The 23,184-nt window shown below is 34.6% G+C and overlaps 1 long non-coding RNA gene across 1 annotated transcript; it reads left to right on the top strand.

Annotated features, from left to right (window-relative positions):
- Window positions 1–6,861: 6,861 nt before the first annotated feature.
- LOC132040648 (uncharacterized) lies at window positions 6,862–16,214 on the top strand. Its single transcript, XR_009410740.1, has 2 exons — window positions 6,862–6,923; window positions 15,810–16,214. It is a non-coding gene; the product is annotated as an uncharacterized LOC132040648 (long non-coding RNA).
- Window positions 16,215–23,184: the final 6,970 nt, after the last annotated feature.

Raw genomic sequence — 23,184 nt, 5'->3', positions numbered from 1 at the left:
GTGCTTAGTTTTCAATGGGTTTTTAACGGATGAGATAAGATAACTCATCAATTTAATTTGGTAATTAATGGCTATCTTAATGGATTACGGGTAACTTCAAATGGGACGTGGGATATATGCTTATGGCAAAATGATTAACGATAAAAATAGTTAGTAGCAAAAGGTGATTAATTAGACTGTCAATTAATGAAAAGTAATTTTACTCTTAAATAAGGTAATTTTACTCTTAGATAAGGTGTACACGTTGTTGTTGTTGTTGAAGTGAACTAGTAAATACACTTTCCCTGAAACACCAAAAAAAAAAAAAAAAATTACGTCGTACTTTAGGTTGGTGACACGTTGCTTTCAGTATTTAAGATAATACACAAATTCATATAATACTTCAATAATTCAGCCGTAGTACCAATCATGCTACTAATAAATTAGAATGCTAGTCTATGTCATGGTCGTGGAATGTTATCTTTATCTATTGGGTCCTAGTCACAAATGAAAAAAACGTGTTTTAGTGTTTTTCTTTGTTCAATTTTTTTTTTTTTAACTAATTAATCATCTGATATCTGAAATTTTATTGAACCGAGTTATTTCTCGATTTGTCAGAGAATATGTCCATTAAAAAGGCAAAGTACTTTCAATCTTAATCATCATTGTGATACAACTATAATCACTAGCCACCTCACATCAACTTGATCACCATCGACAAGTTCACAACATTACAACGATTGCCTTAATAAAGTAGGAAATTGACTGAAGAAGTGCGGGAAATATTCTTAAAAGAGCTTTTCTTCTCCTTGACCATATTGCCAACCGCTTACCGATGCTAAACTTTTAAGATATACAGATTAAAAAAATAATTTTTATAGTATCATGTAAAGTAATAATTGTTCTATATTTATTGGCTATAATATTAAGTTACTATTTTGTTTGAATTTTATATTTATTATTTTTCAAAGATGACCAAACTTGCCAAGTCTCTTGATGAAGGCTTATAAATACTACCGTTCGTGTAGGATTGAAATGCCATCTAGATTAATTGTATTGTCAATCTCTCAACCTTGAAGTTTAATTAACTACTATTATTACCATGGCTGCAAGGGTTTCTCACATAAATTTGCTATCCTTTTCACCGCTCTCCTTGTGGTTATTGTTGGTAAGTCGTTTCATCCTCCACCTACGTTTTTAAAGAGAACTAATAAGAATAAATTTGCTCATTTACTATGAAAACAAAAACAAAATTATCCTTCGTTGTATTTATCTTATGCTAGTCAAGTGGCACGATAGTGATGCTAGTGACAATTTGATGCTAGTGATGACATCGATGTGTCCTTGAGAAAACGTCTCAAATCATCCTATTTCATTAGATGCAAAATGTGATATGGTTTTGGAGGATGAACTGGATATTGAGAGTTTCCAATAGAGACTAGTTGAAGCACTACATCAGGAGGCTCAGTACAACTGAGATAACGAAAAACTAAATTTACATGTAAATTTCACAAATAGTCATTTTTAGCCTTTATTATTGAAAAATTAGCTAATGTTTTGGAAGTTTCAAATTCTACAAGCGAAACTCCATGATATCGAGTTTGTGATGGAATTTGCAATTTCCATGAACAAAGGGCTATGTTTTTCAAAAACAAAACTTTATGAGTAACCTAAGTGAACGTTATTTCTACTAAATATACCTTCCTCCGCTGTGAGTTATCCAAGGTACATGCTCAATTTCAAGTCGTACTTACATTTTAATGAGGTGAACATCACACACATACGTCTCACATCCATTTCTTTACCACTAGCACTTCCTCCCCTTCCACTATCACTGCCACTACCTCCATGATAGTGGCATATTTTTTTCTTTCGAATCTTGGAAGGATCTAGACAGTAAATTTGCAATTTCTTAATAAAGACATATGGCATTATTCTTTTTTGGGCATGCCAAATAAAAGGAAATAATGAAACATAAATTAGAACCGAGAGAATATATTATTGTTTTTTACAAAATATTAATTTTGAATTAATTTGCAGCTCATTCATTGATGGCCCAAGGAGATGAACCACCAATTGCAATGAAACGATTTCAAAAGAGTCAACTTGTGGACATCCTTGCAAAACGAAGGATGATTGTGAAAATAATTGGTTCTGTCCTGAATGTTCTAATTTTTGGAAGATATGTGGGCCATATGCCATGGGCATGTGATTTCAGTATTATTGTCCTGGTGTCGTTCTTCTTTCAACTTTTAATTAGTCACTTATAAGATAAAAATAAGTGACGAATTTGTGTAATATGTCATCAATTAAATAAAAGAGCATCGTACAATGTGTGTGATATATGTTTTGACTCAAGTTGTGGAACAATTTCGAATCATTCAGGAGCTTTATGGAGAGCGTTTTTAAACCAATTATTGTTTAGTAAGTGAACAAGTAATTTACCTTTCCTAAAAAAGAAACAAAGATACTACTAATATTTAGGTTAGTGGTACATTGCTTTCGGTAATTAATAAGTAGAGAAAATCTTATAAATAGCTATAGTTAGAGCGTAATTATGAAAACATAACTACAATTTGCGTATTTACGATACTAGCTATAGATGCATACATACAGTTATAGTTTAGAGTGGTATCAGCTAAAATAATGAAGATATCATTATATCAGTCACAGAAATAATAAAGATTGTATCGTAGCGTCTGATTCTTGCTTAAGCGAAATCATGATATCAATTATATCTTCAATTAATCTATTAGTTAAAACACGCAGAAGATTTGTATCAATAAGAATATGTATCGACCATACTATTACTGTACTTATATTGTGTATTGCTACAAAATGTAGCTACATTTTGTAATTTTTGAAACTATAGTTATATATCGTAAATGTAATATAAATATCTGTCACGTTGTGTATTTTTTTCCATTGTTGTAATACATCGATTCATGACACATTACTTTAGTAGTTAATCATGTAGAGTTGGTGGCGTATTACTTCAATAATGAATCCCTTATACCGATGCATGCTACTAGTAAAACTAAAATGCTAGTCCATGTCATGGTCCTCGAATATATGTATAATTTGGGTCCCAGGGATAAACGAATAAAACGTGCTGGTGGCGTTTTTGTTAAAAAAAAAAAAAAAAAAAAATTATTATTATTATTTAATTGTCCTGTATCTGAAGTTACTGGCCTCGAATAATTTCGAATTGTGTTAAATAAGTTTATTAAAGAGGTAAAATGCTTCCTACTCAAATCAACGTCGTTACACGACTACCACCCTTAGCCACCTTCACCAACCACCATCATGATTGATCAGCCACTTTGCACGTTTAGATACTAAGAGAGAAAATAATTACTCCCTCCGCCTCAAATTATCTCACATGACATTATTAAAAATAGTTGTATCAAATTATGTGACGTATTAGATAATTTGAGGCGAAGTATTCATAATTATCCATGCAAATTTAGAGATAACCTCAATAATTAGAATTTGTATTGAAATTCAAACATCTACTTCAATGCCATGTGTCATAATATTTCATAAAGTTATCAACAAAAAAATGAAAAAATGTGTGTGGCTGTGAGACATTTTGATTGTCAAAGATGGCCAATGACAAGTCTGATCTCTTGATAAATGGCTTATAAATACTACCTTCGTGGGTAATGAAATGTCATCTACATCAATTGTATTGTCAATATATCAACCTTGAAGTTTAATTAACTAGTATTATTATCATGGCCGGAAAGTGTCTCTCACATAAATTTGCAATCCTTTTCACCGCTCTCCTTGTGGTTATTGCTTGTAAGTCATTTCATCCTTCTCCTATGCTTTTAAAAGGGAATAGGGTTAAATTTTCTCCTCGACTATTGTAAAAATGATCGATTTTATCCTCCATTATATTTTTTACTATAAAATTATCTCTGATGCTAGTCAAGTGGCACAACTATACGGATAAAATTCACAAATAGCCACTTTACGGTCCTTATAATTGAAAAATACTAACTGGTTTTCGTGGAGTTTTAATTAACAGGTGAAATTCCAGGATATTATCTGAAATTTCGCTTGTGAATTTTGGAAATTCTATGACAGTAGCTATTTTTCAAAGACTTGTGTCAAAAGTGGCCAGTGAACCTATTTCTACCAAATATACCTTCCTCCGTTAATGTTATCCAAGGTAGTTGCTCAATTCCACGTGACGCTGACATTTTGATGAGGTGAACTCCATATGACATGCCACCTCACCACCCGACCCTAGCTCATTTCACCCCCTCCTCTCTCCACTTCTTCGTCAACCGCTTACACTTTCTTCACTTCCACTATTTACAACACAACTACCACCATATTGTTCTGTTTTCTGCCGGCATCTGAACGAAAAAATTGGATTTCACGAGTGAATTTGAAATTTATATTTTAAAACAAGCAATAGGTTATTTGTGTGGCTAAAATCATTTCATTAAGGATAAAATAGAAAGTTTGAAGTTAAATTATTTCTAAATAACAATATATGACGTTCTCTTTGAGACATACTAAGAAGGAAATTAGGAGACATAAACTGGAACAGAGAAATTATATTATTCTTACAAAATTTAATTTTGAATTTGCAGCTCATTCATTCTATTCCACGAAGATTCATGTGATGGCCCAAGAAGATGTACTACAAATTGCAACGAAACTATTTCAAGATGATCCAACTTGTGGGAAACCTTGTAATACAATGGATGATTGCTCTAATGGTTGGTTCTGTCAGGCCTGTTGGAATTCTAGAAAGACCTGTGGGCCATTTGTTGGTGATTAATACCATAGGCATGTAATTTCACTATTATCTTCTTTCCAACATTTAGTCATTTATAAGATAAATAAATAACAAGTGATGAAAGTGTTGTTCAAAGAAAAAGTATGATGGATTCAGACTCTGTGGTTAAGAAATTAAATCGGGTGTAATGTGTTCATCAATTGAATAAAAGATCATACAATGTGTGATGATTTATGTTTCCGTTGCTTTTATCTCCCTTTGAATTCATTTTCCATTCATTTTACCTAAGTGCGGTAAAATTAGCAAGTGATTTACAAGAATGCTCTTGAAATTTTATGGTCTTGAATTTTTTATCACGCTTGACTCATGGAAAAAGTTCAGGTTTAACAAATTTTGCCTCACAGACAGAACATTGACTTTTGACCTTGAAGGTTTGCTCACGGGGCTAGCGGGGTTCAAAAGCTCAAGACCATCCTTTTTCAAGGTCATTGGGTGTAATTTTCCGATTTTATGCTGTCCAATTCAGTTCTTCTAAAAGATGGGCTGATTTGGACTAAATATGTAGTTCAAACTAATCCATAAAAATCTTGTCAGATATTTTTATTTATCTTTTTTTTTTGATATGTCAAATATAGTCCTAATAAAGATAAAAAGGTTCTACTGAGTTCGTTTGGTAATTAAATTTAAAAAAAAGTTAAAAAAAAAAAAAACTAAGATTTGGTAGGAGTTCGGCATGGCATGTTGTCTATGACCCATTATTTAGCCCGTTTTGATCAAATTTATTTCAACTCAAATGCGTAACATTTTTAAAAAAATTAATGACTCATCTAATTCATCTCCAAATCTACGGTTGCTGTAACACTTTTCTCCTAAGAATTCTTCATGTTTGAAATTCGTGAACTACATCTTTTGATATTTGTTAAGACCAACACAAATTCCTCTACTTTACCCTTGTTTCTTGAATTGGTTTGAGGGCTTATTCAAAATACTGACTTTATCGTTGTCATTATTAAAATTTTTCATTCTTTATCTCTTTCCTTTGGTTCCTCTTGATATGAACGTCTTTTGAATTTCTTTCGAAGAAAACTCTTCGAGATCGTGAAGAATTTTCTTCCTACACCCTTTACAAAGTGAAGACAATTTTGCTATAATTGCACAAATTTGAAAAAAGACTCGAGAAGTTCAATCATTGCGATCCTCACTTGATTTACTATAATCATGGGTGGATATAGCCTTTTGGCTATGGGTTCATGTGAACTTATGACTTCTGATCCAATTATTTGTATGTTTCGGTTACAATGCATGTCCAAACACAACTTCAAGCTCTAAAAATCACAACTTCAAAAACTCAAATCTTCAAATTTCAACTTCAATATCTATGGCCAAACTAACTTTCAAAAAAACGCCTAGATCTTGTAATAATCTAAGAGTGAGTGAATAAACTATATTTGACTCAGGTTGTAGAATAATTCCGATTCACTCAGCAGCCTTATAATAGAAAATTTTCACATTACACGTTGCACTAATATAAGAAGAGCGATTTTAGATCGATTAACGTTTTGTATGTGAACTAGTAAATATATATACTTCCCCTAAAAAAAAAAGGAAAAAAGAAAACTAATTGCTTCAGTAATTATCAACAATATAAAATTGTGGTGGGATGAATATTGGCCCCTCCATAATGAAGATGCAGGGTTTAAAATGTATGGAACAAATCAAAAGTAGTGAGCAATTTTCCATTAAATGGACCTAGCAGACAAATTTAGATTGCCTCGGTGCTCTAATGCAATTGTGTTAATCATATGGAAAATCAATTTAAAAAAAAAAAAGAAAAGAAGAAGTAATACTTAGATTCATATCACACATTACTTTTATAGTCGATAATCATATAGGGTAGGTGGCATATTACTTCAATAATTAATTCCTTGTACCAATGCATGATATTCCAAAAACAAGAATGCTAGTCTTTGTTTTATGGTCCTTGAATGTTTATCTTTGTTTTATGGTCCTTGAATGTTTATCTCTATCTATTGGGGTCCCAGCGATAAACGAATAAAACGTGCTGGTATATATATATATATATATATATATATATATATATATATATATATACTTTGCTTGTCCATCCTATATCTAAATTTCATGCCTCGAGTAATTCTGATTTGTGCTGAATATGTCTATTAAAGAGGTAAAGTTTTTTCTACTCAAATCGACGTCGTTACAAAACTACTACCACCCTTTAGCCGCCTTCACCAACCGCCATCACGATCAGCCACCACACATTACAACTTTTAGTGTCAACCATTGTTGTCAGCTGCTACAAACGCTAACTCTAACTATTTATTGGCAGATATGATATTTAATTAATATTTTATTAAAATTTTATATTTATTATAGTACTTTTTAAATAGAAATAAATTATGCACCTTTAATTACTGAGAGAATAAATAATTTCCAGTTCATAGTTATTCAATTTGCAGATTTAGTGACAGCATCTCAAATTTCAATAATTATATATTTGTATTCAAATTCAAATATTTTAATCTTCAATGACATGTATAGGAATATTCCCTAAAATTATCAACAACCAAAAAATGAAAAACTTGTGTGGTTGTGAGCAGGGGCGGACCCATGTATTATTTTTTGGTGCTCGAACACTCATTAATCGTGGCGGATACTCTATGTAGGCATATAGAAAATATTAAAATTTTGGTATAAAATTATATATATCACCCAAGAAGCAATAAAAAATTTTGGTGCTCTGGTTAAAAGGTTGTGAAAAGGCTAAGCACTCATGAGGAGCACAGTTCAAATCCCACTTTAACGATATGTTCTTTGTTGATTTTAATCCTGGGTGCTCACCTTAAAATCAACAAAGAACATATCGCAAAGTTTGGCCATCAAATCATATAGGATGGAAATTCCATCTTCATTAATTATATTATCAATCTCTCAACCTCGAAGTTTTACTTAGTATTATTGCCATGGCTGAAAAGGGTTTTTCACATACACTTGCTATCATTTTCACCGCTCTCCTTGTGGTTATTGCTGGTAATTCTTTTCATCCTCTTCCTACAAGGGTTAAATTTGCTCATCTCCTATGTAAAATAGATTAAATAATAGTTTATTATCTATTATATTTTCTTATAAAAATAACCCTGATGCTAGTCTAGTGGCGCAAATATACAGGTAAAATTCATGCATAGCTCTTTTTTTTTTTTTTTTTTTTTTTCCCAGAAGCCATCACCATCGTAGTGATGGGGGGTTTGGCAGACCCCTACCATGTCAATTGAAACCAAAATTAGTTACATTGGAGGGGGACATGGCACCTTACCTCCATACATAAGATTACATATATATACTATTCGATATACTAATGCATTGAAACTTAAGGAAGTTAATGCATAACATCTAAGTCACCTCAAGGTGGTTCAAAGCACCAGCCTGAGTTCTTTTTAACTCTTCTCCTAAAGGAGGGGAGGTCAAGCTTATTCATTCTGAGCGGTCCTCTAGCCTCCGTTGGCAAGTCTCTTTCATTCAAAAAAATTCTAGGGACTTGAATTTGTGTTGCATATTTAGCTAGTGCATCCGCCACCTCATTCCCTTCTCTAAAGCAACGCTTTATCAAGATGTTTCGTGAGCCATCTTTGCCTTAGTGTTTTCTATAATGTCCAATAACCTCCGGGGAGGTTTAATGGAACCATCTATCATTTGTACCACTATCTTGGAGTCCAATTCTACTTCAAATGGCTTCGAAAGGATGATTGACACACCAAGAAATGCCAACTAAGCCGCATATGCTTCACTATAATTGTTAGTGCGTAATTGGGTTGGATATGCAAAGGCCATAACCATATCCCCAATTCTATTCCTAACAATACCACCTACTTTCTCTCGCTTTGTTTTGATTTTTCATGTAACTTCCATCCGTGTCGAGCTTCCAAGTGTTGCCTGCAGTTTGATCCATCCGATCATCTTACTAGTTATCACGGCTTTGAAGTTTTCCGCTTGTAAACACACTTTGCTCCTGGGCCTGTGTGTAGTCTATGGATTTGAATTTCGTCTTATTGCCACCTCGATCCGAAATACGGATTGAAAACATATATTAGCAAGCAAGAAGAATATTTTTTTGTTCAAATTTCTTAGTGCACCTTGCTCTCCAAATTTCCTAACATACTATCATTGGAGTGATAAGTAGAAGGAATTTGTGAACAATATTTCTTGGTTTTTGTCTCCACCATTGCCAGAGTATTGTTTGAACAGTGGAACCAGTAATGCTGATCCCCAGCGGTCTGGTCATTATTTGCCATGTTTGTTTTGCAAGCTCACTTTGTGCAAAAACATGGTTCCCAGTTTCTATGCATGCAGTCCTGCAACAACAACAACTAGCACCTTTGTCAATGTTAAATCTTGAAAGATTAGCATCTAGAGGGAGATTTTTCTTTAAAAGCTTCCATATGAAAAAGGAAACCTTGAAAGGAATTTCTTTTATCCAGATGAAATTATAAATGTGAGGGGCAACATCCTTCTTCCTAAGGAATTCGAATGCACTGGAACATGTAAATAAACCATTGCTATTCAGATTCCAAATAGGCTGATCCTTTTCATCATGTTTACCGATAGGGATACTCTTGATCAGGTTCAGAGTGTCCCTTGGTAAGGAGAAAGGAATATCATCAATCGCCATTCTTTCGATTCAATAAGAAATGGTTAACTTTAACATTACCAGGCTTGGCCGAAAGGTTTAACATCTGATAAAGAGACCCATGATGGGTCCAGTTATCCCACCAAAACAGACTGTTTCCGGAATTAATTTTCCAACTGATGTTGACTTCAATATTATCTCTAATATGAAGCAAGTCTTTCCAAGCAACTGAGTCTTTTGGAGCAATGATCTTGGAGTTGAGATTTCTTCTTTGGCAATACTTTGCTTTCATGAATTGTGCCCACAAAGAAGGTTCAGTTCTCAATCTCCACCATCTTTTAGCAGCAAATGTGTGACAGATATCAAGAAGACTCCTGAAACCCAAGCCCCTTTCTATGGTGGGGTAACTCATGTTATCCCAAGAGGACCAATGATAGCTGTTTTTCCCATCTTTCTCTCCCCAGAAGAAGTTAGCAAATTTCATTTCAATCTCATAAAGAGATGTAACAGTGAGGCATTAAGGCAAAGAAATATACGAAGTGCTTGAGATTGAAGAACATGCTTAATAATGGTAGCCTTACCACCAGGAGATAAGAGTCTTCCTTGCCAACCTGCAATCTTATTAAGATCTTTTTGGAAATGTCAGAAAAATAAGAGATTCTCTTCCTACCACAGTATATGGGACAACCTAAGTATGTGAAAGGGAAGGAAGACTGTTTGTAACCAGTCCACCTTCTTATCCTCCTGTTATAAATCCTGTCCGTCTTACTATGGGTGAGAAAGAAAGTCTTATCATTATTAATCTCCTGACCAGAAGCCTTTTGATATAACCTTAGCAAATTCATCATGAGCTTAATAGAAAACTTATCAGCAGAAGTGAAAAGCACAAGGTCATCAGCATAACTAAGGTGATTAATCTGGGGCCCTTTTTTATGCATAGAGAAATTAATGAACCTATCATTCTGATTAAGATGATTCAAAGCTCTTGAAAGAGTTTCGGCTGCAATAATAAAAAGAGCAGGAGATAGAGGGTCTCCCTGTTTTAAGCCTCTAGAAGATTTAAAAAAACCATATCTAACACCATTAATAATAACAGAATACCAGTTGATAGGGATCAACCTATAAACTAGATTGATAAAAAAAATCATCAAAACCCGTCTTTCTAAGAACCGAAATTAAGAAATTCCAAGCCAATTTATCATAAGCTTTAGACATATCCAATTTAAAAACAACATTGCAACTATCAGGGCTAGGTCTAATACCATGAATAATCTCTTATGTTAAAAGAATATTCTCGGTGATTTGCCTACCTTTAACGAAACCAGATTGATTTCTAAATGATCTTAGGCAAAATATTGTTAATCCTTAAAGCAAGTATTTTAGACAATATTTTGTTTGAAAAATTACTAAGATCGATAGGTCTAAGCTTAGAAAAACAATCGGTGAGAGGTGACCTTAGGAATCGAGTCAAACAAGAATGAGTATAGTACTTTGTAAGTTCAGACCCATGAAAGAAAGAGAGAACAAAGGAGATTACCTCTCGTTTGATGATGTCCCAGCAGTATTGGGAAAAAAAACCATTAAATCCATCAGGTCCTGCACAACTGTTAGGGTCCATAGAATCTATTGCCGTCTTAATCTCTTCTGCTGTGGGATATCTTGCTAATAGGACGTTGTCCTCAGTACTGATCAGATTGTCGCAACCTCTAATAAAATCCAAATTTATATCCCTTGGATTTTCACTGAATAAGTCACTGAAATGATCAATGGCAGCTTTGGAAATATTTAAATTCCCTTCTACCCATTGACCATTCTGATCTTTAATTTTATAGATTTGGGCTCTTCTTCTCCTAGCCTTGATGGTACTGTGAAAGTACTTCGTATTGGAGTCCCCTTCTTCTGCCCATTTGATTCTAGCTTTTTGTCTTAAAATAGAATCTTCCATTTTCAACCACTTGATGTATTCAGCTTTAGACTTATTAAGCAAAGATTCTATCGCATCGGAATCGAATTTAAAAGCAGGTTTCGCATCGGAAACTTTCTTCTCAAAATTTCTTGACATTTTCAAAAACATCCCCAATACGTTTCTAGACCACTTACTAAGTTCCTTAGCCAAAGTTTTCACTTTTTGTTGTAATCTCCACATAGGGTTGCCATATACTTCAATGTCCCAGACTTTTTGAACTAAAGGAAGAAACTCTTTTTGATCAGTCCAAAAATTAAGAAATTTGAAGTATTTGATTACCTGTTGGTTGTCTTCGGAGCAATTGACGAGGAGAAGGTTGTGATCAGAACCTGTCTTGGATAAGTGCTCCACATTGATGTTTGGGAATTTAGCACTCCATTCTTCATTATGTAGCAGCCTGTCTAATCTCATATGGATCCTCTCAGTCCCTCCTCGCCCATTGCACCAGGTATGAATATTACCTACAAAACCAGCATCAGTCATCCCACAATCATCCATACAGTTTATAAAATCAAAACATGTATTTAATCTAAAAGGAGCACCCCCTTTCTTTTCCTCGGCTTCCATTATAGAGTTAAAATCCCCTCCGATGGCCCATGGTCCATCGATGATGGAATTCAGTTCTCTTAACTTCTGCCAAAGATACTTCCTTTTGTTTGCTTTAGATCTGGCATAGACAGTTGTTATCCAGAAATTATCATTGCTTCCCTGCAAGTGTACCTGCAAAGTCACCTGTTGTCTGGTTTTGGAAACTACTGAACAAACATAGTTAGAATTCCAAAAAATCCAAATTTTACTATGGGAGTTAGAGATGGCATGATCAAAACCCATCCTTCTCCTAAACTTCTCTATTTTGTTACTGTCATGAAAAGGTTCTTGTAAAGTTATAAAATCAATTTTATGAAGTCTGACAACCTTAGTGAGTCTATCTAGAGCACCCTTGGAGGTTATCCCTCTAATATTCCATATTATGTATTTAATCATAATGGAATTTCAGGGGAAATGACAACCTTCTCAGATTGTTCCGGTTTTTCTGGGAAATTATTGTTGTTTCCCTTTTTATTCTTTCTACCTTTCTTGTTTTTGTTACCTCTCGGTGACAAACCTTGTCGTAAGATAGCTTCTTCTTTTTCTTGTGTGATAGGGTCCTTGATTTCTTTTGGAGTTGGAGCAAATACTTCAAATAGACTATCAAGGATTTGTGCTTCTTCCTCTTCAGAGACATCTAAAAAGCTATCAGGAACCTCCTCGTCTGAGGATATTCCTGCTATTTGTTCTTCACTAGTGTCATAACAATATTCCTGATCGGAGTTATTTCCTAAATCAGGGCCATGTTTATTTTCATGAGGAATGTACTCAATGTTACCCAGATCAATCTCTATTCTGCCTCCTTTTAATTTTAAACACTCAGTATCAGCTGTAGTAGGGGACATATGATCTTTTTGTATTCCTTTAGAGTTGCTGCATTGGCTATCAACTGTTTTGTTCTCTTCCCGACCTTGAATGACTTCCACACTGTTCTGGCGTCGCTCTTCTGTCGACTTGTTTCCATCTAAGGCTTTGTCAAATTTTCTAGTGTGTTCTTGTTCGTTACCAGCTTTTGGTTTCTATTTTACCCACAACATATTCTTGAGAAATCTGGCAGCGGTAGCTTTTTTTTTTTCTCTCTTTTTTATTTCATTTTTTGGCCTTTGGCTCGGGCCGCTTTGAGTTCTCGTTCTTTGTTGTCTTTTTGGGTTTGCTGCAAACCATGGATATGATTCCCTTGCTTGCCAACTACGCGTGTTTCCAAATTAACAGTCGCTTCTCCGTTTTTCGCGACCGCTCGTTTTCCTTGATTCGAAAATCAGATTCTTGTTCCCTCTGCCCTATTCTCTGTTTCCCGTGATTCTGTGTTGCAGTAATTCCTTGTCCCTCGGTCTGAAAATCAGATTCTTGTTCCCTCTGCTCTGTTCTCTGTTTCCTGTTCCTCGTTTGTTCATTAGCTTTTATTTGCTTGGCATTTTCATGATCCTGTTTTGTATCATTGCTACTCTTGTCACTTTTGTTCTAAATAAACATTTTCCCGGTTCCTCTTGTGTGATCTTTTCCAACCTGAAACTTGTTAGTCTTCAAAACCTTCTTATTCCTCTTCCTGGTGACTTCAATAAAGCCAACCTCGTCCCGATCGGCTCCAAATTCAATTACGCTGACGTATTTGGTGCATTATCACCTTTGATATTGTCTTGTACGTCTTAGTTCTATGTTCGAATCGTTTCCGTGTTCATTTTTTGTAATGGTGTTTCTCCTTTTTTTTGCCTGATTCTACCTGGTCTGTACTTCCGCAGCTACCATCTGGTTCCTTTCCGTTTTCTTTTCAACCCTTCTACATTGGATTATAGAGTGACCTAACATCCTATAATGAGTACAGAATTTGGGGGAATTCTCGTATTCAAGCTTCTGATAGAACCCTTTACGAGGGCAGCTCTCATTTTCAGTACCAATGAATATAGAGTTGATTTGAGTTTTAGTGAGGTTCACCTCGACTCTCACTTTCGCCATACTTGGCTCGGTTCGATTCTTAGTGGCAAGCATCCATAATAAGTGGGGTTCCTATCGGGCAACTATTTGTTTTACGTAATTCCAAGTATGTAAATGAAAAGGCAAGCCCTAGAATAGAACCCAAACCGGAATCCCGAGAATCCTCATCGGGTTTGAACTCCGGCGTCCACTTTTCTAACCACATAATTTGTTCATCGATTTCAATAGAACGTCTATACCAAACTGTCTTAAAATCATCTTCATTGGAAAATTCGACAAAGACAGTACGATAATCATAAACACCAATTGTAACTTTACCTCTAACGGTTATTATCTCCGCAAATCTTGCTCGTAGCTTTTCTATTTGAGGTACGGCTCGGATAAATTTCCCGACCAGAGTGAATTTACATTCTTCGGACATAACCCCATAATATTCATCGTTGTTGAAAAGCACGGCCGGTACTCCATTATGAGTGGTGTATTTGGCAGTGACATCCGGGTTCCCTAATCGAATTTGTTTCAAAATGGGAGCTTTAGGGTTTTGAATTACCTTTGCATAAGTGGAATTAGAGAGATTTTGGCCCGTAGATGTAGTCGTAGTAGGATTGTTAGTGGCAATTTCATTGCCACGCGCCGTTTCCGGCATCTCCGGCGTCCCAGGGGGACGGCGAGTGGATTGCAATCGCTGGATTGGGGCTTTTTACCATTGTCGGTGTCAGTGGTAGAGAGAGAAGAACTTTTTTCGATGCGTAATGTTAATTCATGGATAGCTCTATTCTTCGTTTTTATAATTGAAAAATAGTCATTGTTATGAGTTTCAAGTTTTATGTAGAATTTGAAACTCCATGAAAATCACTTATTTTTCAAAAACAAGGCAACAAAATGAGCAAAGGAAGCTATCTCTACCATATATATCCCTCCTCAGTAAGAGGTGTCGACGCTCAAGCCCTCGCGCGTGACATTTTCTTGTTGATGAGATGAACACCACACCTATTTTACCGTCAATAGCTCTTCTCCAATTTTTTCCGTCAATAGCACTTCATCTCCTCCATCACCACTCATGGCACCATTGCCACCATATATTCTGATTTCAACTAGCATTGAACTTTGGTACATAACATAAATTCTTATGGTCTTACACAAAGTATTGATACTGATATCCTGGCAAGGGTTCTCTTAATTTTTCTCGAATCTTGGAAAGGATTTAAAGAGCATTTGTAGTTATAATATCCCGTAATCTTTTCTTTCTTTTTGTTGAGAGAGAGTTGCCAAAACGATCATTTCAGAAGCGAAAGAGAACTTGGCTTGCTTAGCAATCAAAATTTGTGTTCTAAAATAAATCATAGACATTTGCATCATTTAAGGATAAAATAAAAACATTAAAGTTAATGTTAAGTTGTTTCTAAATAGGACATTAAATTCTTTTCAAACAGACCATAAAGTAAAGTATGATACACATAAAAAAAAGGGCAGCCAGCGCACAAAGCATTACGGCGTTATCAGAGTACGGGGAAGGGCCACATCTCAAGAGGTGTGATGTAGATACCTACCAAATGCAAGAATTAGTGGCTGCTTCCATAGCTCAAACCCGTAACCTATAGGTCATACGAAAATAACTTTACTATTGCACCAAGGCTCCCCTTTAGTATAAAGGCAGTCTGCACCAATCTCCCAATATTCGATGATCCGGAAGGGTCGACCAAGGCTTTGTCACAGACAAATTTACCTCGCATTTCGTATTTAAGAGACTTTTTTCACAGGCTCCAAACTCGTGACCTCTTGCTTAGATGCTCCCCTTAAAGGTGACACACATAAATTGGAATATAAGGGATATATATATATATATATATATATATATATATATATATATATATATATATATATATATATATATAAGTATATTATTCTTATAAATTTCAATTTTGAATTTAATTGACTTGCAGCTCATTCATTCTGCTCGCGAAAATTCATGTGATGGCCCAAGAAGATGTACTACCAATTGCAAAAAAACTATTTCAAGATGATCCAACTTGTGGGAAACCTTGTAATACGATGGATGATTGCTCTAATGGTTGGTTCTGTCAGGCCTGTTGGAATTTTAGAAAGACCTGTGGGCCATTTTTGGGGATGCCATAGCCATGGGCATGTAATTTCAGTATTATCTTATTTTCAACATTTAGTCACTTATTAGATATATAAAAATAACAAGCGACGGGAAGTGTTGTTCAAAGAAAAATGTATGATGGATTCAGACTCTGTTGCTAAGAAATTAAATCTTGGTGTAATGTGTTCATCATTTAAATAAAAGATCATCCAATGTGTGGTGATATATGTTTCCTTCGCTTTTATCTCCCATTGAAATCATTTTCCATTCATCTTACCTAAGTGCGGTAAAATTAAAAGTGATTTACAAGAAATGTCTTGAAATTGGATGTTCTTGAATTTTTTATCACGCTTGACTCAAGGTAAAACTTCAGGTTTAACAAGTTTCGTCTCACAGACAGAACTTTTAACCTTTGACCTTGAAAGTTTGCCAACGAGGCAAGCGGGGTTCAAAAGTTCAAGACCATCCATTTTCAAGGTCATTGGGTATAATTTCCCGATTTTGTTCTGTCCATTCAGTTCTTTTAAAAAATGGGGTGATTTGGACTAAATATGTAGTCCAAATAAACCCATAAAAAATCTTGTTAAATATTTATATTTACATATAGTCCTAATAAAGATAAAAAGGTTCTACTAAGTTTGTTTGGTAATAAAAAAAATTAAATACAAAAAAAAAAAAAGATTCAGTAGGAGTTGGCTATGTCATGCTGTCTTATATGGCCCATTGTTTAGCCAATTTTGATCAAATTTATCTCAACTCAAATACGTAACATTTTAAAAAAAAACATCTATTTATTAACTCAACTCATCTCCAAATCTACAGTTGTTGTAACACTTTTCTCCTAAGAAAGCTTCATGTTTGAAATTTGTGAACTTCATCTTTTGATAATTGTTAAGACCAACACAAATTCCTCTACTTTATCCTTCTTTTTTGAATTCGTTAGAGGGTTTCTTCGTTCGAGGAATAAGCCTTACTCGCTAAAAAATATTAGAAGTAAATAATTTAGATCTTACAAACTCGAGGGAGTTAAAGAATATTATCTGAGAGTTTTGTAAGCATTCTATTTAGTATCTTTTAAAAGTACATCTAAATCTTGTAAGTCATGTACTGTTGTACGACTATTAATTTTGCAAAGTGTCTCTCGTAAGAAAACAAAAATAAAAACTAATGGACCTAGATCTTTGAATATTGAACCAAATTGAACATCGTCAATGTGATATTTTAAGAAAAGTTGCATTACATAAGAAGTATGAATTGTCACTTGTGTAAGAAAAATTGAAGATAGAGCTAGTGACTAGTGAGTACACAACAATTACCATAGCTCTAGACAGATCCTTGACACTCTTTTTATTGCTTCCTTCAACCTGTTAATAGACTAACATCTTTTACCTTCGAAAAAAAAAAAAAGACAATCCATTCGTACTCTCATAACTCAAGTTGAATAACTTTTACACAGTTCAAAGAATAATCTTTCGGCAATTTCATTTATTGAGCGGCCTTTCTACGCATGAGACAACATCATGCAAAGAATATGATAATGAGATAAATACATGAGACAGATTTCAATTCATGTAATGGAGTAAATAAAATTACCTGATATCTCCTCGTGTGGCATGGTTGATAAACCTAATGACCATTAAAGAACCAAATGAGAGAACAAAACTTTGAGCATTTTATGATTGTTCTTTGCAATACTTTGTCTTGTCGATCAATCTGTGATCAGGGTGAAAATGGAGAGATATCTTTAACTAAAACATCCTACAAAGCGGTCGAAACTTTTCTAGTGTTGGTTGAGAAGTGCAAGAATTCTAGAACGGAAAGGAATCGATGAAAAATCAAAGTCCTAAAGTAGAAAAATAATTAAATGACTATTCCTAAAGATCACTGTCTTCCATTGGTAAAAAAAAAAAAAAAAAGGAGAGAAATTAAGGGACTAAATAAAATATATAAAGAGTTAAACACATTCAAAATACAAAATTTAGAGACTTGAAAAAAGAAAAAAGAGGAGAGGTAAGAGAGATGGGGAAGAAAAATATTAGAATAATTAAAAAATGCACAGTGTCTGTGCAATCAGGGAACTCGATCCCCTTGTCAAGTCGTTGAAAAGAAAAAATGAAACCAGTTGTTACTTTATGTACTACCTTATGATCAATATGGACAAAAAGAACCTATAGCTCTCATGCTCACTTGTTACTTACAATTCATTTATTGTGCTCAAATAAATATGAATGCGCATCGCGCGGGTACGTATATTAGTACTCATTAAAAAAAAAAAAAAAAAAATCTTCTAGAACCATCACATTCTCCCTCGTGCCCTCTGTCAAATTAACCCACCACCAAAACCCATACACTAACCAAAGAAACAAATGGAGCCATTACCAATTCTGACAGGTAACATTATCCACTCATATTCAGCAAGCATAGAAGGAATGGAGAGCTAATCGGTAACAGAAAAAAACTTATCATAGGGGATCTCGAATTTACTCCATATTTCACCAAAACCACTAAAGTGGTGAATCATATCCTAATGGAGATAAGATTTTGTAGTTAGCATCACTCTGAAATGATATTATTGTACTTTGTTTGAACTTTACCTCGAAACTCAAGGTATTAACTAGGGGTGTACAAAGTAAACCGACAAACCGCACCAAACCGATAAACCGAGAAAAAAACCCGATTAGTGGTTTGGTTTGACTTGGTTTGGTGTTGGAAAACAAAACCCGACCATAATTGGTTTGGTTTGGTTTTAGCTAAAAAAAGTCAAACCGAACCAAACCAACCCGACATTACATGTATTCAATTTTAAAAATATTTTATACATAAAAATATTTATTTGTAATGTAATTTATAAATATTTCTTAAATTTTTTCGGTAGTTTTTAATCTATTATCATATTATTCAAGCTTGAACTTAGAATTTTGAATGTCAATAAGTTTTATATCCTATGGATGTTAGTGACTCATATAAAATCCAAACCAAAACCAACTCAATACTACTACTAACAAAAGAAATTCAATTTACCACTAGGAATGACAATAATGTTGGATATCTATTCTTTAGTTTTGCATAATTGGTTTAGAGAGTGAAAATACATAACTTAAGTTTTTTTTTGCTTGTCATGTAATTAATACTTATTAGCCGTATTTATTTTAGCATGACTTAGTATTTTTAGATCATGGTCATTTTCTTTATGGCTTATTAATTAGCAATATTTATTTTAACCCATTTTATTATCTTTTGTTGAATATTTTAATACAATGTCATCACTCTTCTCACATTTTGTGTTATTTTCTTATGAAACACCTTAATTATATAGTCGTATCTTACTAGGACTAAAGAAATATTTGAAGTAAAAGTTATATGTTTTGTATCAAGACTATTCCGACAAAAAACCCGAAAAACTCGAGAAAACCGAATAACCCGAGAAAACCCGAGGTTGAAAAACCCGAATTTTATTGGTTTGGTTTGGTGTATAAATTTAAAAACCCGACGCAATTGATTTGGTTTGGTGCTTAAAAAATCCGAACCAACCCGGTCCATGTACACCCCTAGTATTAACCCTACCACGTTGTTATCCCGGGATCGTCGAACAAAAGATTTTGCCTTCAACAAGCTCAATATCAATCAACAAATACAGTATTTTGTGGAATCCGATCCGAGTTGCGCCAACATTACTTCAGAAAAATGATGGGGAAATTGGGGATAAGAAACATACCTGATTCAAGCTTTGATTTGAACTTTACCGCGGAGAAATGTTCTGAGACGAAAACCTGAGAACCCGGCATTACTGCTAAATAGGCAATCACTTGGCCGCCTTTTTTCTTTCTTTCTTTTCTCACATTTTTCTATCATTCTTATTTTTTATATTGCCCTAGGCTAAGGCATTTGGAATGGAAAGTCTAAGGGGCTTACTGAAGCTCAAAAGAACCCCTATCAGGATCATATAGAGTTTGTGCGCAACACTAATGACAGTTACATACAGTGTGTTGGACCTAATTGTTGTTGATACCTCGCTTTTGAATGACTGCAGAGTTCGGGAATTGCAATAGATTTTTACTGTTTCTCCTACGGATCCCATCATGCCCTACTCCATCGACCACTCTTGGTGCGGAATTAGCACTAGGGGACATTTTATGCAAGACGGTGCTGTTGCCATGCATTACACTACCTAGAGTTCAAATTTTTTTTTGAAGAACCTTAGCATCTTCAAGAGAGCCATGCACTTTCGGGCTACCCTTATGAAGACGGAATACTTCTCCCAGATCAAATCAACCATGGCTCGGAAGGAGTTGTAGAATGGGTATGCAACATCATACCTTGGATACAAGCATTACATGGGAAAAACCATTCCGAAGTATTACAAGAACTAGTTAATTTACCGCGGTCATAAGAGACATCTTTACATTTTTAAAATATATAAATTTGTAAATATAGTCAAAATATAAGAGATAAAGTATTAAGCACAATGATTAAAAAGAACTTTTGACATTGAAAATTAAGTTACTATGTTACAACTTTCCTTGCGTCCAATGAATTCAATATTCACTGTATATATAAAAGCATGAAAATTCCCTTTTCTTAAGGTGTGTTAACTAAAGAATGATACACATCCAAAATTTCAAAAAAGAATGATACATATAATTTGCTTGGAGTATGTAATACATTGGTTTTTCTTTCAACAAAAGTTACAAAACTTCTTCGTTTCTTGTCACACAATTTGTAAACCTTTTATAGTCTCTGCAATTTTTATGGCAGGACTGTTCTCTATTTCACTAGTGTCTCACATTGGCAATCGTTGATTGTTGCTTTGGAGGGTTATATTTGAATGTACAGCTATAGACCTACACAAAAATCATTATATGATTAATAAGTTACAATAACAACAAATATGTATGATTACAATATAAATTTGCTCTATATCCAACATCGAAATAGCAAGCAAAAATCAAAAGAAGTTCTATACTTCATGGAAAAGGTAACCGGAAAGAATTCTCTATCAGCATATTCAATTCTGGATAAACCTTACAAAAAATGTAAAATGTGCATAAAATCGAACACAATATACATATGAACATCAAGTGTAAAGTTGATATGATTTTCCTGGAAAGCACCTGCATTCCAGTAGATCAAATGCGTGTGATGTAGGCACATGAAATTTGAAGCAAGCTATTGGAGCAACATGTCTTGTGTGTCTCTTGTGTCATGTTGCCGATAGCTCCAAATGACCTTAAACGATCTCTCCTAAGGTCTCGACTGAACAAATTAATCTTCCCAAGCTGACTTTGTTAGTAAAAAACTTAAAAATAGAAAGTGAACGCAACATGCTAGTATTTTTTGTTCAAGCAATTAATTTCAGTATACATGGTATTAACACATCATATTAAGTCTGGTTCCAAATTAAGTCTTCGGCTTCAAAGATTTACGTTTGTACTGGAATAAAATTAATTAGAAAATACTGAATAAATATTGAACAAAAAATAAAAATAAAGGAAGGAATCATAGTTTTCTGCTTGAAATCCTTTAAACTTCTAGGTTTGACTTCTCATTTTTAACATGGTGTCAATATAAGTTCGAACGCCGCCATTCGGCCTATCAACAATCTACCGATCCTTTGATCTTTTAAATCTTATATGTGAATGGAGTACCAATAATTTTTCTCGCTTGTCTACGTAACTTGTCCAACTCTAACCCATAACTAAATCTAAGACATGCATCTTGACATAACTTCCATCAATTAGAAAATGATTGAGATCATCACACACCTCACTCCCAGAATAGGGAGACTCCAAGCAACATCCTTCCGGGTTTACTACAGATTTCATTTAGAAAATAGTTAAACATTCTAAAGCTACTACTAGGATGTCAATCTCCACAATTTATATTTAATTGGACATATCAGTAAGCTACCGGAACACCACCATTTTTTTTTCTGGTAACCAAAGCCTCACTAAGTTAACCTTGAGAAAGAGTGGACTTAAAGTAGACCATATGCTTACTTTTTTTTTAGACTAGTAACATAGACCCTATGCTGGCTCTAAAGAAGCTGGCTAAACCATTTACTCTTTCATTACGTGGAAACGCGTTCATTGGAAAGGAAATGTGTTGTTCTCCACAAGGTTTTTCCATCCTCATGTCACGCCCCGAACCATTTCTTGGGCGTAACACGGCACTCGGTGCCTGACTGCATGTGACCGAGCGAACCACATGGCTTGCTGAATCAACATGGGGTATAAACATAAGCGGAATATAACATGAAACATGATGAGCCTTAACAAAACATGAGAAGTGATAATATATTTAATAAAACACTTGTATAAAAAGTGAATACGGAAATATCATGAACTAAGCCAAAGATGGCTACACAACTCTGAGTATTACATAACTGACTGACTAGTCTATGAAACCTCTATCATGAATCTGAACTGTAAAACATACTTGCTAGGACAAGGCCCCCAGCATACCTTAACTTGCTAAACATGACATGAAAATAAATAAGGATAACACCCGATGGGGCTCACCAACAAGCTGATACGAGCAAATCCTACTGAGCAGATGCGGCGTCCTGTAAATTCGTACCTGCATCGTGAAATGCAGGCCCCCGGGCAATAGAAAAGGGACGTCAGCACATTGAATGTACTGGTATGTAAAGCAACTGAATGAAATAAGCATGGTACATGAAATAACATGATAAGAGCTGAAACTAAAACTTAAACCTGGTCATGAGCATGAACATGAATACATATGTAAATAACATGAGTAAAAATATTTGTAGGAGAGCATTAGTATAACAGACATGTAACCACCATGTTGACATGTGGCGTCTAATCTCTGCTCAATCAGCTAAGCCATCTTATACCTTGCCGGGTACAAGACATGAACGTGACATGAATGGATCCATTTCCCTCAATAGGGAATATATGAAGGAATCGTCCTTTTGGGCGGAGCGATCCTTATCCTACATTGACATACGTAGTTTCAGGTATAAAACCTTCTTGGTAATATTAAATATCAACATACACTCCATACAAATAATGACGCCATATCTTAAGTGCAAAAACCACGGCTGCCAACTCTAATTAAGTCATAAGTCAGATAATTCTTTTCATGAGCCGTAAGCTAACGAGATGCATAAGCTACAACCTTACCATGCTACATTAAGACACATCCGAGACTAATTCCCGAAGCATCACAATAAACCACAAACCCTTCTGTTC

This window comes from Lycium ferocissimum, chromosome 12 (genome assembly GCF_029784015.1).
Source record: "Lycium ferocissimum isolate CSIRO_LF1 chromosome 12, AGI_CSIRO_Lferr_CH_V1, whole genome shotgun sequence".
In the NCBI taxonomy this organism is placed as follows: Eukaryota; Viridiplantae; Streptophyta; class Magnoliopsida; order Solanales; family Solanaceae; genus Lycium; species Lycium ferocissimum.
The sequence above is the reverse complement of the archived record's forward strand: the minus strand, read 5'-3'. Positions and strand labels throughout refer to the sequence as shown.